The sequence below is a fragment of the Pongo abelii genome, chromosome Y (assembly GCF_028885655.2).
Source record: "Pongo abelii isolate AG06213 chromosome Y, NHGRI_mPonAbe1-v2.0_pri, whole genome shotgun sequence".
In the NCBI taxonomy this organism is placed as follows: domain Eukaryota; kingdom Metazoa; phylum Chordata; class Mammalia; order Primates; family Hominidae; genus Pongo; species Pongo abelii.
This window is the reverse complement of record NC_072009.2, coordinates 66,158,290-66,177,314: the sequence shown is the minus strand read 5'-3', so window position 1 is coordinate 66,177,314 and position 19,025 is coordinate 66,158,290.

Sequence of the window (19,025 nt, the reverse complement as noted above, 5' to 3'; positions counted from 1 at the left end):
ATGGAATGGAATGTGGAATGGAATGGAACACAATGCAATGTGGAATGCAATGGAATGGAGTGTAGTGGAATGTTGAATGGAATGGAATGTGGAATGGAATGTTGAATGGAATGGAATGGAATGTGGAATAGAATGTGGAATGTAATGCAATGGAATTTGGAATGGAATGTGGAATGGAAGGTGGAATGGAATGGAATGGAACAGGATGGAATGTGGAATGGAATGTGCAATGTAACGTTGAATGGAATGGATTGGAATGGAATGGAATGTGGAATGGAATGGAATGGTATTGAATGTGGAATGGAATGTGGAATGGAATCGAATGGAATATGGAATGGAATTTAATGGAATGTAGAATGGAATGGACTGGAATGGAATGTGGAATGCAATGTAATGTAATGGAATGGAATGGAATGTGGAACGGAATGGAATTGAATATGGAATGGAATGTGGAAAGAAATGCAATGGTATGTGCAATGGAACGTGGAATTGAATGGAACGGAACATGCAATGGAATGGAACGGAAAGTGGAATGGAATAGAATGTAATGTGTTATGGCATGACGAATGGAATAGAATAGAATTGAAAGGAATTTGGAATGTAATGGAGTGGAATGTGGAAAGGGAAATGGAATGGAATGGAATGGAAAGTGGAAAGGAATGTGGAACAGAATGGAATGGAATGTGGAAAGGAATGGAATGGAACGAAATGTTTAATAGAATGGAATCGAATTTGGAATGGAAGGAAACTGAAAGGAATTCAATGTGGAATGGAATGGAATGGAATGTGGAATGGAACTTGGAATGGAATGGAATGGAACGGAATGGAATGCGAAATGGAATGTGGAATGGTACGTGGAATGGAATGGCTTGGAATGGAACGGAATGTGGAATGGAATGTGGAATGGAAGGTGGAATGGAAGAGAATGGAATAGAATGGAATGTGGAATGCATTATGTAATGCAAAGTGGAAAGGAATGGAATTGAATGTGGAATGGAATGTGGAATGCATTGAAATGGAATGTGGAAAGGAATAGAAAGGAAAGTGGAATGGCACGTGGAATGGAATGAGGAATGGAACGTCGAATGGAATGGAATAGAATGTGGTATGAAATGGAATGGAAAGTGGAATGGAATAGAAAGGAATGGAATGTGGAATACAATGGAATGGAATGGAATGCAATGTGGAATGGAACATTGAATGGAATGTAATGGAATGTGGAATGGAATGTGGAATGGAATGGAACGGAAAGTGGAATGAAATGGAATGGAATGTGGAATTGAATGGATTGAAACATGGAACAGAATGGAATGGAATGTTGAATGCAATGGAATGGAATGTGGAACGGAAAGTCGAATGGAATGTGGAATAGAATGGAATAGAATGGTATGTGGAATGGAATGGAATGGAATGTGGAATGGAATGGAATTGAATGGAATAGAATGCGGAAATGAATGTTTAATACAATGGACTGGAAAGTGGAATGTAACGTGGAAAAGAATGTGGGGTGGAATGTGGTAAGGAACGTGGAATGGAATCAAATGTGGAATGGAATGGAAAGGAATGTGGAATGGAACGTGGAATGGAACGGAATGGGATGTGGAATGGGGTGGAATGTTATGGAATGGGATGTGGAATGGAATGCGTAATACAAATTGTAATGGAATGGAAAGGAATGTGGAATGGAATGGAATGGAATGGAATGTAGAATGGAATGGAAAGTCGAATGGAATGCACAGAATTGGAATGTGGAATGAAATGGAATGGAATGGAGTGTAATGGAATGTGGAATAGAATGGAATGGAATGTGGAATGGAATGTGGAATAGAAAGTGGAATGGAATGAAATGGAACGGAATGGAATGTGGAATGAAGTGTGGAATGGAACGTGTAATGGAATGGAATGGAACGGAATGGAATGTGGAATCAATGTGGAATGGAATGTGGAATGGAACGCTGAATGGAATGGAATGGAATCGAAATTGGAGTGAATTGTGGAATGGAACGTGGAAAGAAACAGAATGGAATGTGGAATGTAATTTGGAATAGAATGGAACGGAATGGAATGGAAAGGAATCTGGAATGGAATGGAATGGAATGTGGAATGGAATGGAATGTGGACTGAAAGGAAATTGAATGGACAGGAATGGAATGGAATGCGGAATGCAAGTTGGAATGGAATGAAATGAAATGGAATGGAATGGGGAATTGAATCTGTAATGGAATGTGCAATGGAATGTGTAATGGAATGGAAGGGAATACAATGTGGAATGGAATGTGGAAAGGAATGTGGAATGAAATGGAATATCGAATCGAATGGAATGGAATGTGGAATGGAATGGAATGGAATGTGGAATGGAATGGAATGGAATGGAATGTGGAATGGAATGGAGTGGAATGGAATGGAATGTGGAATGGAATGGAATGTGGAATGGAATGTGGAATAGAATGGAATTGAATGTGGAATGTAATGTGGAATGTTTGGAATGGAATCTGGAATGGAAGGTTTAATGGAATGAAATGGAACGCAAAGTGGAATGGAAAGGAATGGAATGGAATGTGAAATGGAATGGAATTTAATGGAATGTGAAATGCAATGGAATGGAATGTGCAATGGAATGTGGAATGCAATGGAATGGAATTCAATGGATTGTGGAATGGAAGGAATGGAAAGTGGAATGGAATGGAATGGAATGGAATGTGAAATGGAATGGAATGGAATGTGGAATCGAACGGAATGGAATTTGGAATGGAATGAAAATGAATGTGGAATGGAATGGAAAGGATTGTGGAATGGAATGGAATTGAATATGGAATCGAATGGAATCGAATGTGGAATGCAATAGAATGGAAAGGATTGTGGAATGGAATGGAATTGAATATGGAATCGAATGGAATCGAATGTGAAATGCAATGGAATGGAATGGAATATAGAATGCAAGGGAAAGGAATGTGGAATGGAATGGAATCGAATGTGGAATGGAATGTGGAATAGAATGGAATGGAATTTGGAATGGAAAGGTATGTGCAATGGAATATGAATGGAATGCAATGGAATGTGGAATGGAATGGAATGGAATGTGGAATTGAATAGAATTGAACGGAAAGTATAATGGAATATGGAATGGAATGGAATGGAATGTGGAATGGAATGTGGAATGGAATGGAAAGGAATGGAATGTCGAATGGAAGGGAATGTAATGTGGAATGGAATGGAATGGAATGGAATGGAATGAAGAATGGAATCGAATTCAAAGCGAACGGAATGGAATGTGGAAAGGAATGGAATGGAATGTGGAATGCAATGCAATGGAATGTGGAATGGAGAGCAATAGAAAGTGGATTGAAATAGAATGGAATGGAATTGAATGTGAATGGAATGGAATGGAATGTGGAAAGAAAGTATAATGCAACGTGGAATATTATGGAATTTTATGTTGAATGGGTTGTGGAATTGAATGGAGTGGAACTTGGAATGGAATGGAATGGAATTTGGAGTGCAATGTAATGGAATGGAATATGGAATGGAATGTGGAATGGAATGGAATGTGGAATGGAAAGTGGAATAGAAACGAATGGACTGTGGAATGGTATAAAGTGGAATGTGGAATGGAATTTGGAATGTACTAGAATGGAATGTGGAATGCAGTGTGGAATGGAATGGAACGTAATTTGGAATAGAATGGGTTGGAATGTGGAATGGAATGTGGAATGGAATGGGATAGAAAGGAATGTGGAATGGAATGTGGAACGGAAAGTATAATGCAAGGTGCAATAGAATGGAATAGAATGGAATGCAATGAAATGGAAAGTGGAAAGGAATGGAATGGAATGGGGAAATTAATGGAATGGAATGTCGAATGGAATAGAATGTGCAATGGAATGTAAAGTAATGGAATGTAAAGGAATGGAATGTGGAATGGAATGTGGAATGGAAAGTGGAATGGAATGGAATGGAATGTGGAATGGAACGTGAAATGGAATGTGGAATGGAACGTGGAATGTAATGGAATGGAGAGGAATGGAATGGAATGTGGAATGAAATGTGGAACGGAATGTGGAATGGAACGTGGAATGGAATGGAATGGAGTGGAATGGAATAGAATGTGGAATGGAATGTGGAATGGAATGTGGAATGGATAGTGGAATGGAATGGAATGGAATGTGGAATGGAACGTGAAATGGAATGTGGAATGGAACGTGGAATGTAATGGAATGGAGAGGAATGGAAAGGAATGTGGAATGAAATGTGGAACGGAATGTGGAATGGAACGTGGAATGGAATGGAATGGAGTGGAATGGAAAGGAATGTGGAATGGAATGTTGTATGAATTGGAATGGAATGTGGAATGGAATGGAATGGAATATGGAATGGATCGTGGAATGCAATGGAATGGAATGTGGAATGCAATGTGAAATGGAATGGAATGGAATATGCAGTTGAATGGAATGGAATGTTTAATGGTATGGAAGGGAATGGAATATGGAATGCAACGGAATGGAATCTAATGGAATTGAATGGAATGTGAAATCGAAAGCGGAATGGAATGGAATGGAAAGGAATGGAAAATGGAACGGAATGTGGAAATGAATGGAATGGAAAATGTAATGGAATGGAAAGGAATGTGGAATGGAATGAAATGGAATGGATGACGGAATGCAATGGAATGGAATGAAATGGAATGGAATGCGGAATGGAATGAAATTGAATGGGAATGTAATGCGGAATGGAACGTGGAGTGGAATGGAACGGAAAACAATGGTATATGCAATGGAATGTGCAACGGAAAGTGGAATGGAATTTAATGGAATGTGGTATGCAATGTTGAATGGATGGGAATGGCAAGTGGAATGGAATGGATTGGAATGGAGTGTGGAAAGGAATGGAATGGAAAGTGGAATGGAATGGAATGCAAATTGGAATGGAATGGAATAGAATGTGTATCGGAATGCAAAGGAATGTGTAGTGGAAAGTGGAATAGAATGGAATTAAATGGAATGGAATGTGGCATGTGGTGGAATGGAAAGTGAAATGGAAATAGAAGGGAATGTGGAATGGTATGGAATGGAGTGTGGAATGGAATAGAATTGAATGTGGAATGGAACGTCGAATGGAATGGAATGGAATGTGAAATAGAATGTGGAATGGAATGCAACGTGTAATGGATTGGAATGGGATGTCGAATGGAATGGAATGGAATGTGGAATGGAACATGGAATGCAACGGAATGGAACAGAATGGAATGTGGAATGGAAAGTGGAATGGAACGTGGAATGGAATGGAATGGAATGTGGAATGGAATGGAATATAATGGAACGTGGAATAGAATTTGGAATGGAAAGTGGAATGAAATGCTATGGAATGGAATGTGAAATAGAATGGAACGGATTGTGGAATGGAATGCAATGGAATGGGGAATTGAATGCAATGGAATGAGGAATTGAATGCAATGCAATGTGGAATGCAATGGAATGGAAATTGGAATGCAATTTGGAATGGAATGGAATACAGAATGGAATGTGGAATCGAATGGAATGGAATGGAATGCACTTTGGAATGCAATGGAACAGAATGGAAGGTGAAATGGAATGGAATGGAATGTGGAATGCATTGGAAGTTATTAGAATGTGAAATGGAATGGAATAGAATTGTGTGGAATGGAATGTGGAATGGAAATCAATGGAATGCAATGGAATGTGGAATGGAACGGAATGTGGAATGGAATGGAATTGAAAGTGGAATGGAAAGGAATGGAATGTGAATGAAATGGAAAGGAAGGTAAGGTGAATGGAATGCAGTGGAATTTAATGTGGAATGCAGTGGAATTTAAACTGGAATGGAAAGGAATGGAATCTGAATGAAATTGAAAGGAATGGAAGGTGAATGGAATGGAAAGTGGAATGGAATGGAGTGGAATGTGGAATGGAATGGAATGGAAAGTGGAATGGAATGGAATGGAATGTGGAATGCAGTGGAATGGAATGGAATGGAATGTGGAATGGAATGGTATGGAATTTGGAATGGAATGGAATGTCTAATGGAATGGAATGGAATGTGGAAAGCAATGAAATGGAATAGAATGTGAAATGGAATGGAATGGAATGTGGAAAGCAATGAAATGGAATAGAATGTGAAATGGAATGGAATGGAATGTGGAATGGAAGGGAATCGAATGCAATGGAATGTGGAAAGCAAAGGAATGGAATGTGGAATGGAAGGGAATGGAATGGAATAGAATGTGGAATGGAATGCAATGTAATATGGTATGGAATGCGGAATGGAATGGAATGGAATGTGGATTGTACTGGAATGGAATGTGGACATTACGGGAATGGAAGGCGGAGTGTATAGTGGAATGGAAAGGAATGGAACATGGAATAGAATGTGGAACGGAACGGAATAGAATGTGGAATGGAACGTGGAATGGAATGTGGAATAGAATGTGGAATGGAATGGAATGGAATGTGAATGGAATGAGGAATGGAACTTGGAATGGAATGCAGTGGAACATCGAATGGAACGTGGCATGGAACATGGAATGGAAAGTGGAATGGAACGTGAAATGGAACATGGAATACAACATGGAGGGGAATGTGGAATGGAAAGTGGAATGGAATGTAACGGAAAGTAGCATGGAATGGAAGGTGGAATGGAATGGAATGGAAAGTGGCAAGTAATGGAATGGAACGTGGAATGGAATGGAAAGGAAAGAGGACTGGAATGGAACGTGTAATGGAATGGAATGTGGAAAGGAATGGAATGGAATGGAATGTGAAATGGAATGTGGAATGGAAAGCAATGGAATGCGGAATGGAATGGAAAGGAATGAGGAATGAAATAGAATGGAATGTGGAATGGAATGTGGAATGGAATGTGGAATGGAATGGAATGGAATGGAACATGGAAGGTAATGCAATGGAATGTGAAATGGAATGAGGAATGTAAAGGAATAGAATGGAATGTAATGTAGACTGTAATAGAATGCAATGTGTAATGGAATGTGGAATGGAATGTAATGGAACGTGGAATTGAATGTGGAATGGAATGGAATGGAATGTGGAATGGAAGGGAATGGAACGTGTAATGGAATGTGCAATGGAATGTGGAATGGAATGGAATGGAAAGTAAAATGGAATGAGGAATGGAACATGGAATGTAATGGAATGGAAAATGGAGTGGAATGTGGAATGAAACGTGGAGTGGAACATGTAATGGAAGGTGGAATGGAACGTCGAATGGAATATGGAATTGAACGTGGAGTGGAATGGAATGGAATGGAATGTGGAGTAGAATGGAATGGATTGTGAAAAGGAGTGGAATGGAATGTAGAATCGAATGAAATGGAAAGGGGAATGGAAAGGATTGGAATGGAACGCATAGAAATGTGGATTGCAATGGAATGGAATGTGGAACGGAATGTGGAATGGAATGGAATGGACTGTGGAATGGAAAGGAAAGGAATGGAATGTGAAATAAAATGGAATGGATTGTGGAATGGAATGGTGTGGAACGGAATGTGCAATGGAATGGAATGGAATGCAATGGAATGTGTAATGAAATGGAATGAAATGTGGAATGGAACGTGGAAGGGAATGGAAAGGAACATGGAATGGATAGGAATGGAATGTGAAATGGAATCAGGAATGGAATGGAAAAGAATGCAGTGGAATGTGGAATGTAATGGGTTGGAATATGCAATGGAATTAAGAATGTAATGCAATTGTAATGAAGAATGGAATGGAATGGAATGTGGAATGGAATGGAATTGAATGGAATGGAATGTGGAATAGAATGGAATGTAATGGAATTTAATGCGAAATGAAATTAAATGGAATGTGGAATGGAATGGATTGGAAGGTGGAATGGAATATGAAATATGATGGAATGAAATTTATAATGGAACATGGAATGGACAGTGGAAAGAAATATGGAATGGAACGTCGAATTGAACATAGGAAGGAAAGTGGAATGGAACGTGGAATGGAACGTGGAATGGAATGGAATGCAATTTGGAATGGAATCTGGAATGGAATGGAATGGAGTTTGCAATGGAATGGGGAATGGAATGGAATGGAATGTGGAATGGAATGTAAATGAATATGAAATGGAATGGATTGGAAGGTAGAAAGGAGGAATGTAATGGTATGGATTGGAAAGTAGAAGGAAGGAATGGAAAGTAAAGGAATGTGGAGTTGAATGAAAGTGAATGGAAAGTGGAACAGAATGTTCAAAGGAATGTAATGAAATATGGAACGGAATGTGGAATTGAATGGAATGAGGAATGGAATGTGTAATTGAAGTGAATGGAATGCAATTGAATGGAATGGAATATAATGTGAAATGCAATGGAGAGGATTGTAGAATGAAATTTGGAATGGAATGGAATAGTAAGTGGAAAAGAATAGGTAATGGAATGGAATGGAATAGGGATTGGAATGGAAAGGAACATGGAATACACTGTGGAATGAAATGGATTGAAGAATGGAATGTGCAATGGAATGGAATGTGGAATAGAATGTTTAATGGAATGGAATGGAATGTGGAATGGAATGCAATGGAATGGTATGTGGATTCGAATAGATTGGAACGTGGAATGGAAAGGAATAGAATTTGAAATGGAATGGAATGGAATGTGGAATGGAATGGAATGGAATGTGGAATGGAACGTGGAGTGGAATGGAAGGTAATGTGGAATGGAGTATGAAAAAGAATAGAATGAAATGGAAAGAAAAGGAAGGGAATGGAATGTTGAATGGAATGGAATGGAATGTGGAATGGAATGTGATGGAATGTGGAATGGAATTTGGAATGGAAAGTGGAATGGAATGGAATGAATGTATAATGAAATGTGTAACGTAATGGAATCGAAAGTGTAATGGATTGGAATGGAATGAATATGGAATGGAATGTGTAACGTAATGGAATCAAATGTGTAATGGAATGGAATGTGGACTTGAATGGATTGGAATGGAACAGAATGTGGAATGGAATGGAATTGAATGTGGAATGAACGTGCAATGGAATGGAAAGGAAAGTGAAATAGAATGTGGAATGGAATGGAGTAGAATGTGGAATGCAATGGAATGGAATGTGGAAAGGTATGGAATGGAATGGAATGTGGAATGCAATGGAATTGAATGGAATGTAATGTGGAGTGGAATGGAATGTAATGTGGAATGGAATGGAATGGAATGTGGAATGGAATGGAATGGAATGTGGAATGGAATTGAATGGAATATAATGTGGAGTGGAATGGAATGTAATGTGGAATGGAATGGAATGGAATGTGGAATGGAATGGAATGGAATGTGGAATGGAATGGAATGGAACGGAATGGAATGTGGAATGGAACTTGGAATGAAATGGAGTGCGATGGAATGGAAAATGGAATTGAATGGAGTGGAATGGAATGTGGAATGGAATTTGGATTGGAATGGAATGTGGAATGGAATGGAAAGGAATGTGATATGGAATGGAATGGAATGTTGAATGGAATGTGGAATGGAATGGAATGGAATGCAGGGTGGAATGGAATGGAATGGAATGGAATGAAATGTAGAATGGAATGGAATGGAATGTGTAATGGAATGGAATGGAATTTGGAATGGAATGGAATGCAGTGTGGAATGGAATGGAATGGAATGAAATGAGGAATGGAATGGAATGGAATGTGGAATGGAATGGAATGGAATGTGGAATGGAGTGGAATGGAATTTGTAATGCAATGGAATGGAATGTGGAATGGATGGAATGGAATGTGGAATGGAAAGGAATGGAATGTGGAATGGAAAGGAATGAAATGTGCAATGCAATGGAATGGAATGTGGAATGGAAAGGAATGGAATTTGGAATGGAAGGGTATTGAATAGAATGGAATGGAATGGAATGTGGAATGGAATGTAATGGAATGGAATGTTGAAAGGAATGTGCAATGGAATATGGAATGGAATTAAATGTGTAAAGGAATGGAATGCAATGAGGAATGGAATATGGAATCGAATGTGTAAAGGAATGCAATTTGGAATGGAATTGAATGGAATGTGAAACGGAATGTGGAATGGAATTTGGAATGGAATGGAATGGGCAATGGAATGCAATGGAATGGAATGTGGAATTTAATGAAATGGAATTGAATGGAATTTGAAATTGAATGGAATGATATTTGGAATGGAACCCGGAATGGAATTTACAATAGAACGTGGAATGGAAAGTGGAATGGTACGTGGAATGGAACTTGGAAATGAATGTGGATTTGAATGTTGAATGGAATGTAAGGGAATGCGGAATGTGAGGGAATGGAAAGTGGAGTGGAAGGAAATAGAATGGGGTGCAATGTCGAATTGAATGGAGTGGAATGGATTGTGGAATCGTATGTGGAATGGAAAGAAATGGAATGTGGAGTGGAATGGAATCTAATATGAAATGGAACGTGGAATAGAATGGAATGGAATGTGGAATGGAAGGTGGAATGGAATGGAATGGAACGTGGAATGGAATGGAACAGAATGTGGAATGGAACGTTGAATGGAATGGAATAGAGCAAGAAATGGAATGGAATGGAATCTGGAATGGAATGGAAAGAATAATGGAATGGAATGGAATGTGGAATGCAATGGAATGGAATGTGCAATGGAATGGAATGGAACGTGGAATGGAAAGTGGAACGGAACGTGGAATGGAACTTGGCATGGAACGTGGAATGGAATGTGCAATGGAATGGAATGGAATCTGGAATGTAACGTGGAATGGAGTGGAATGGAATGGAAAGGAATGGAATGGAATGTGGAATGGAATTTGGAATGGAATGGAATGGAATGGAAAGGAATGGTATGCAAAAGAATGTGGAATGGAATGTGGAATGGAATGTAATGGAAGGTGGATTGGAATGTGGAATGGTACGGAATGGAATGCAATGTGGAATGGAATTTGGAAAGGAATGGAAAGAAATGGAATGGAATTTGAAATGAAATGTGGAATGGAATGGAACTGAATGTGGAATGAAATGGAATGGAATGGAATGTGCAATTGAATGTGGAATGTAACGGAATGGAACGTGGAATGGATCGTGGAATGCTACGTGGAATGGAATGGAATGGAATGGAATGGAATGTGGAATGGAACGGAATGGAAGGGAATGTGGAATGGAATGGAATGGAATGCGGAATGGTATATGAAATGTAATGGAATGCAATGGGGAATGGAACAAGGAATGAAACGTCAAATGAATCGTGAAATGTATTCTGCAGTGGAATGGAAAGGAATGTGGAATGGAACGTGGAATGGAACGTGAAATGGAACGTGCAATGGAACGTGGAATGGAAGGTGGAAAGGAATGGAATGCAGTGTGGAATGGAATGGAATGTGGAATATAATGGAATGGAATGTGGAATGGAATGTGGAATGGAGTGGAATTTGGAAGGTTTTGTGCAATGGAATGTAATGCAATGTGGAATGGAATGTGTAATGGAATGTGCAATGGAATGGAATGTAATGGAATGTGGAATGGAATGTGGAATAGAATGGAATGGAATGTCGAATGGAACACAATGGAATGTGGAATGGAATGGAAATAAATTTGGAATACACTCTGGAATGGAATGGAATGGAATATGGACTGTAACGTGGAATAAAATGGAGTGGAATGGATTGTGGAATGGAACGTGGAATGGAATGGAATGGAATGTGGAATGGAATGCAATGGAATGTAGAGTGGAATGCAATGGAATCGAATGGAATTTGAATTCTAATGGAATGGTATGTGGAAGGGAATGGAATGAAACGTGGAATTGAATGTAGAATTGAATGGAATGGAAAGTGGAATGGCATATGAAATGGAATGGAATGAAATGTGGAATGGAATGTGGAAAGGAATGGGATGGAACGTTGAATGAAATGTGGAATAAAATGGAGTGGAATGTGGAAAGCAATGCGGAATGGTAAGGAATGAGACGTGGAATGGAATGTGGAATGGAATGCAATGGAATGTGGAATGTAACGTGGAAAGGAATGGAATGGAATGGAATGTGTAATGCAATGGAATGGAATAGAATGTGGAATGGAATGTGGAAAGAAACGTGGAATGGGAAGGAATGGAATGGAATGTGGGTTCCAAGGCAATAGAATGCAAAGTGGAATAGAATGCAACGTATTGGAATATGGAAAGGAATGGAATGTGGAATGGAATGGAATGGAATGTGGAATGGAATGAAATGGAATGTGGAATGGAATGTGGACTGGAATGGAATGGAAAGTGAAAGGGAATGGAATGGAAATTGGAATGGAATGAAACGGAACATGGAATGGAATGGAATGGAATGTGGAATGTGATGGAATTGAAAGAGGAATGCAATGGAATGGAATATGGAAAAGAATGAAAAGGAATGGAATGTGGAATGGACTGACATGCAATGTGGAATGGAATGGAATGGAATGTGGAATGGAATGGAAAGGAATGTGGAATCTAATGTGGAATGGAATGGAATGGAATGGAATGGAATGGAATGGAATGGAATGGAATGTGGAATGGAATGTTGAATGGAATGGAATGGAACATTGAATGGAACGTGCAATTTAATGTGGAATGGAACGTGAAATGTAACATGCAATGGAAAGGAATGGAATGTGGAATCAAATGTGGAATGGAATGGAATGGAATGGAATGTGGAATGGAATGTGAAATGGAATGGAATGGAATAGAATGGAATGGAATGGAATGAAATTTGAAATGGAATGGAATGGAATGTGGAATGGAATGGAAAGGAATGTGGAATGGAATGGCATATGGAATGGAAAAGAATGGAATGTGGAATGGAACATGGATTGGAATTGAATATGGAATGGAAAGAAAAGGAATGGAATACGGAATGTTATGGAATGTGGAATGGAATGGAATGGTATGTGGAATGGAATGGAATGGAATGTGAACTGCAATGGAATGGAATGCGGAAAGGAATGTAATGGAATTTGGAATGGAATGCACAATGGAATGTAAAGGATTGTGGAGTGGAATGGAATGTGGAATGGAATGTGAATGGAATTGAATGGAATGTGGAATGGAATGGAAAGGAATATGGAATGGAAAGGAATGGAATGTGGAATTGAACGTGGTATGAAATGGAATGGAATGTGGAATGGAATGTGGAATGGAAAAAAATGGAATATGGAATTGAATGTGGAATGGAAAGGAATGGAATGTGGAATGCAATGAAATGGAATGTGGAATGGAATGCAATGGAAAGTGGAATGAAATGCAATGGAATGTGGAATGGAATGTGGAACAGAATGGAATGGTATGTGGAATGGAATGTGGAATGCTTGGAATGGAATGTTGAATGGAATGGAATGGAATGGGAATGGAATGTGTAATGCAATGTAATGGAAAGTGGAATGGAATGTGGAATGGGATGGAATTGAATGTGGAATGGGACGGAATGGAATGTTTAATGGAATGTGGAATGGAATGGAAAAGAATGCAGAATTTAATGTGGAATGAAATGGAATGTAATGTGGAATGGTATGCGGAATGGAAAGAGGAATGTAATGGAATGGGATGAGTAATGGAATGTAATGGAAAGTTGAATGGAATGTGGAATGGAATAAAATGGAATGCAATGTGGAATGGAATGGAATAGAATGTGTAAGGGAATGGAATGGAATGTGAAATGGAACGTGGAATGGAATGGAATGGAACATGTAATGGAATGGAATGGAAGGTGAAATGGAATGGAACTTGGAATGAAATGGAACGGAACGTGGAATGGAATGGAATGGATGTGAAATGTAATGGAAAGGAATGTGGAATTCAATGGAATAGAATATGGAATGGAATGGCATGGAATGTGGAATGGAATGGAGTGGAATGCGGAATGGAATGTGGAATGAAATGGAATGGAATATTGATGCAATGGAATGGAATGTGGAATCGATTGGAATGGAATGTATAACGGAATGTGGAACGGAATGAAATGGAATGTGGAATGGAATGTCTGATGCTTGGAATGGAATGTGGAATGGAATGGGATGGAATCTGGAATGGAATGTGGAATGGAATGTGGAGTGCAATGCAATGGAAAGTGGAATGGAATGTGGAATGAGATGGAATGGAATGTGTAATGAAAAGTGAAATGGAATGGAATGGAATGCAGAATGGAATGTGGAATGGAATGGTATGGAATGTGGAATGGTACGGAATGGAATGTGGAATGGAATGTGGAATGGACTGGAATGGAATGTGGAATGGACTGGAATGGAATGTGGAATGGTATGCGGAATGGAACGTGGAATGGAATTGAATACAATGTGGAATGGAATGGAATGGAAAGTTGAATGGAATGTGGAATGGAATTGAATGGAATGTGTAATGGAAGAGAATGGAATGGAATTATATGTGGAATGCAACGGAATGGAATATGGAATGCAATGTGGAATGGAGTGGAATGGAATGGAATGCAATGTGGAATGGAATGGAATGGACTGGAATGGAACGTGGAATGGAATGGAATGGAACGTGGAATGGAATGCAATGGAATGGAATGCAATGTGGAATGGAATGGAATGCAATGTGGTAGGGAAGGGAATGGTAGTGAATGAAATGTGGAATGGAATTGAATGGAATGTGTAATGGAAGAGAATGGAATGGAATGATATATGGAATGGAACGGAATGAAATATGGAATGGAATGTGGAAATGAAGGGAGTTGTAAGTGGAATGGAACGTGGAACAGAATGTAATGACACGTGGAATGGAATGGAAAGGAATGTGTAATGGAATTAGGAATGGAATGTGGAATAGAATGGAGTGGAATGTGGAATGTAATGGAATGGAATGTGGAATGGAATGGAATGGAATGGAAAGTGGAATGGAAGGGAATGGAATGTGGAATGGAATGGAATGGAATGCAATGTGGAATGGAATGGAATGTGGAATGGAATCGAATGGAATGGAATGTGAAATGGAATGGAATGGAATGGAGTGCAATGTGGAGTGGAATAGAATGGAATAGAATGGAATGTGGAATGGAATGGTATGCAATGTGGAATGGAATGGAAAGGAATGTGGAAAGGAATGTGGAATGGAATGGAATGGTATGTGAACTGGAATGTGGAATGTAATGTGGAATGGAATGGAAAGGATAGTGCAATGTAATGTAATGGAATGTGGAATAGAATGTGGTATGCAATTGAATGGAATGCGGAATGGAATGGAAAAGAATATGGAATGGAATGAAATGGAATGTGGAATGGAAGTTTCCATTCCACATTCCATTCCACATTCCATTCAATCTTCCATTCCATTCCATTGCACGTTCAATTCCACTTTCCATTCCACATTCCATTCCATGTTCCATTCCACCTTCCATTCCATGTTCCATTCCACCTTCCATTGCATTCCATTGCACATTCCATTGCATTCCATTCCACGTTCTATTCCAAGTTCCATTCCACTCCATTCCTCGTTCCTTTCCAGATTCCATTCCACTTTCCATTCCAGACCATCCTACGTTCCATTCCATTCCATTCCACTTTCTTTCCATTCAATTTCACATTCAATCCGAAATTCCATTCCACATTCCATTCCATTCCTTTCTATTCCACTTTCCATTCCATTCCATTCCATTACACATTCCATTCCTTTATATTTCGCATTCCATTCCATTCCATTCCAAATTCCACTACATTCCATTCCATTCGACATCCCATTCCATTCCATTCCACATTCCATTCCATTCCATTCCACATTCCATTCAATTCCATTCCACATTCCACTCCAAGTTCCATTCCAAGTTGCATTCCGCTTTCCATTCCACGTTGCATTCCAAGTTGCATTCCCTTTTATTCCACATTCCATTCCATTCCATTCCACTTTCCATTACACGTTCCATTCCACATTGCATTCCTCGTTTCATTCCGTGTTCCATTCCACGTTCCATTACTTTCCACTCAACATTCCATTCCATTGCCTTACACTTTCCATTCCATTCCATTCCATTCCATTGCACATTCCATTCCACATTCCATTCCCTTCCATTACATATTACATTCTATTCAATTCCATATTTCATTCCAGGTTCCATTACACATTCCATTCCACGTTCCATTCCAATACATTCCACATTCCATTCCACACTGCATCCCATTACAGACCATATTCCATTGCACATTCCCTACCATTCCATTTAAACATTCCATTCCATTCCATTCCACATTGCATTTTATTTGCCATTCCATTTCACCTGTATTACACATTCCATTCCACATTCCATTCCATTCTATCCCACATTCCATTCCACATTCCAATCCATTCAATTCCATGTTCCATTCCACGTTCCATTCCACATTCCATTCCACATTCCATTCCATTCCATTCCATTCCACATTGCTTTGCACATTCCATTCCATATCATTCCATTGCACATTACATTCCACAATCTGTTCCATTCAATTCCCCATTCAATTCCACGTTCCTTTCCACGTTCCATTCCACATTCCGTTCCACGTTTCTTTCCATTCCATTCCACATTGCATTCAACATTCCATTCCACATTCCATACCATTCCATTGCACATTCCATTTCACAATCCATTCGATTCAAATCCCATTCAATTCCACGTTGCGTTCCACATTCAATTCCACTTTCTGTTCCACGTTCTTTTTCACTTTCCATTCCATTCCATTCCATTTCATTCCTCATTCGTTTCATTCCATTCCACATTCCATTCCATTTCATTCCACATTCCATTCCATTCAATTCCACATTCCATTCCACATTGAATTCCTCATTCCATTCCATTCCATTCTCTTACACTTTCCCTTCCATTCCATTCCACTTTCCATTCCACATTGCATTCCACATTCCATTCCACGTTCCTTTCCATTGCATTTGACATTCCATTCCAATCCATTCCACATTCTATTCCATTCAATTCCGCATTCCATTAAAGTCCATTTCATTCCATTCCACATTCCATTCCATTCCACATTCCATTCCATTCCACCTTTGAATCCATTCCATTCTATTCCACATTCCATATCATTCAATTCCACATTAAATTCCCTTCCATTTCACATTCCATTCCACGTTCCATTCCACGTTGCATTCCACGTTCTATTCCACGTTCCCTTCCTCGTTTCATTCCTTTCCAATCCAGATTCCATTCCATTCCATAACACATCACATTCCATACCATTCCACATTTCATTAATCATTCCATTCCATTCCATTCCACGTTCCATTCCACATTGCATTACATTCCATTCCACATTCCATTCCACGTTCCATTCCACGTTACATTCCACTTTCCATTCCACTTTCCATTCCATATTCAATGCCGCACTCCATTCCGTTCCATTCCTCGTTCTATTCCACGTTCCATTCCACACTCCATTCCATTCCATTCCACATTCCATTTCACAGTCCATTGAACATTCCATTCCACATTTCATTCCATTCCATTCCATTCCACATTCCATTCCACAAAGTGTTCCATTCCAGTACAGATTCCATTCCAGATTCCATTTCATTACATTTAAACTTTCCATTCCATTCCACATTCCATTCCATTCCACATTCCATTCCATTCCATTCCACATTCCATTCCACATTCCATTCCACATAGTGTTCCATTCCAGTACACATTCCATTCCACATTCCTTTCCATTCCATTTAAACATTCCATTCCATCCACATTGTATTCCATTCCACATTCCATTCCATTCCATTCCACATTCCATTCCACTTTCCATTCCATTCCATTCCATCTTCCATTCCACGCTACATTCCACTTTCCTTTGCACATTCCATTGCTCATTGCCTTCCATTCCATTCCACATTCCATTCCAAATTGCATTTCATTGCATTCCACATTTCATTGCCATTCCATTCCGTTGCATTCCACATTCCATTCCACGTTCCATTCCATTCCACATTCCTTTCCATTCCATTGCAAATTGAATTGCACATTCCATACTATTCCATTCCCCAATCCATTCCACATTCGATTCCATTCCATTCCACCTTCCATTACACATTCCTTTCCACATTCCATTCCACATTACATTCCACAATCCATTCCACATTACATTCCACATTACATTCCATTCTTTTCCACTTTCCATTCTACATTCCATTCCACATTCCATTCCTTTCCATTCCTCGTTCCACTCCACATTCCATTCCACATTCCGACATATTCCATTCCACAATCCATTGAGCATTCCATTCCACATTCCATTCCTTTCCATTCCACACTTCATTCCACATTCCATCCCGCATTCCATTCCATTCCATTCCGCATTCCATTCCACATTCCACTCCATACCATTCCGCATTCCTTTCCACAATCCATGCCACATTCCATTAGTTTGAATCCCACATTCCGTTCCACATTCAATTCCACATTCCATTCCACATTCCATTGCATTCCATTCCACTTTCCATTCCACGTTCCATTCCACATTCTATTCCACGTTCCACTCCACATTCCATTGCATTCGATTCCATGTTACATTCCACGTTCCATTCCATTCCATTCCATTCCATGTTCCATTCCATTCCTTTCCATTCCACGTTCCATTCCATTCCATTCCACTTTACATTCCACATTCCATTTCACATTCCATTACATTCCATTCAATTCCTTTCCACCTTCTATTCCATTCCTTTCCTTTCCACCTTCTATTCCATTCCTTCCCTTTCCACCTTCTATTCCATTCCTTTCCTTTCCACCTTCTATTCCATTCCTTTCCATATTCCATTCCACATTCCATACCACGTTCCATTCCATTCCATTCCAAGTTGCATTCCACTTTCCATTAGGCTTTCCATTCCACTTTCCATTTCATTGCATTCCTCATTCCATTCCATATTCCATTCCATTTCACATTCCATTCCATTCCTTTCCACTTTCCATTCCATTCCCTTCCACATTCCATTGCATTCCATTATACTATCCATTCCACTTTCCTTTCCACGTTCCATTGCACGTTCCTTTCAACGTTCCATTACATTCCATTCCACGTTCCATTCC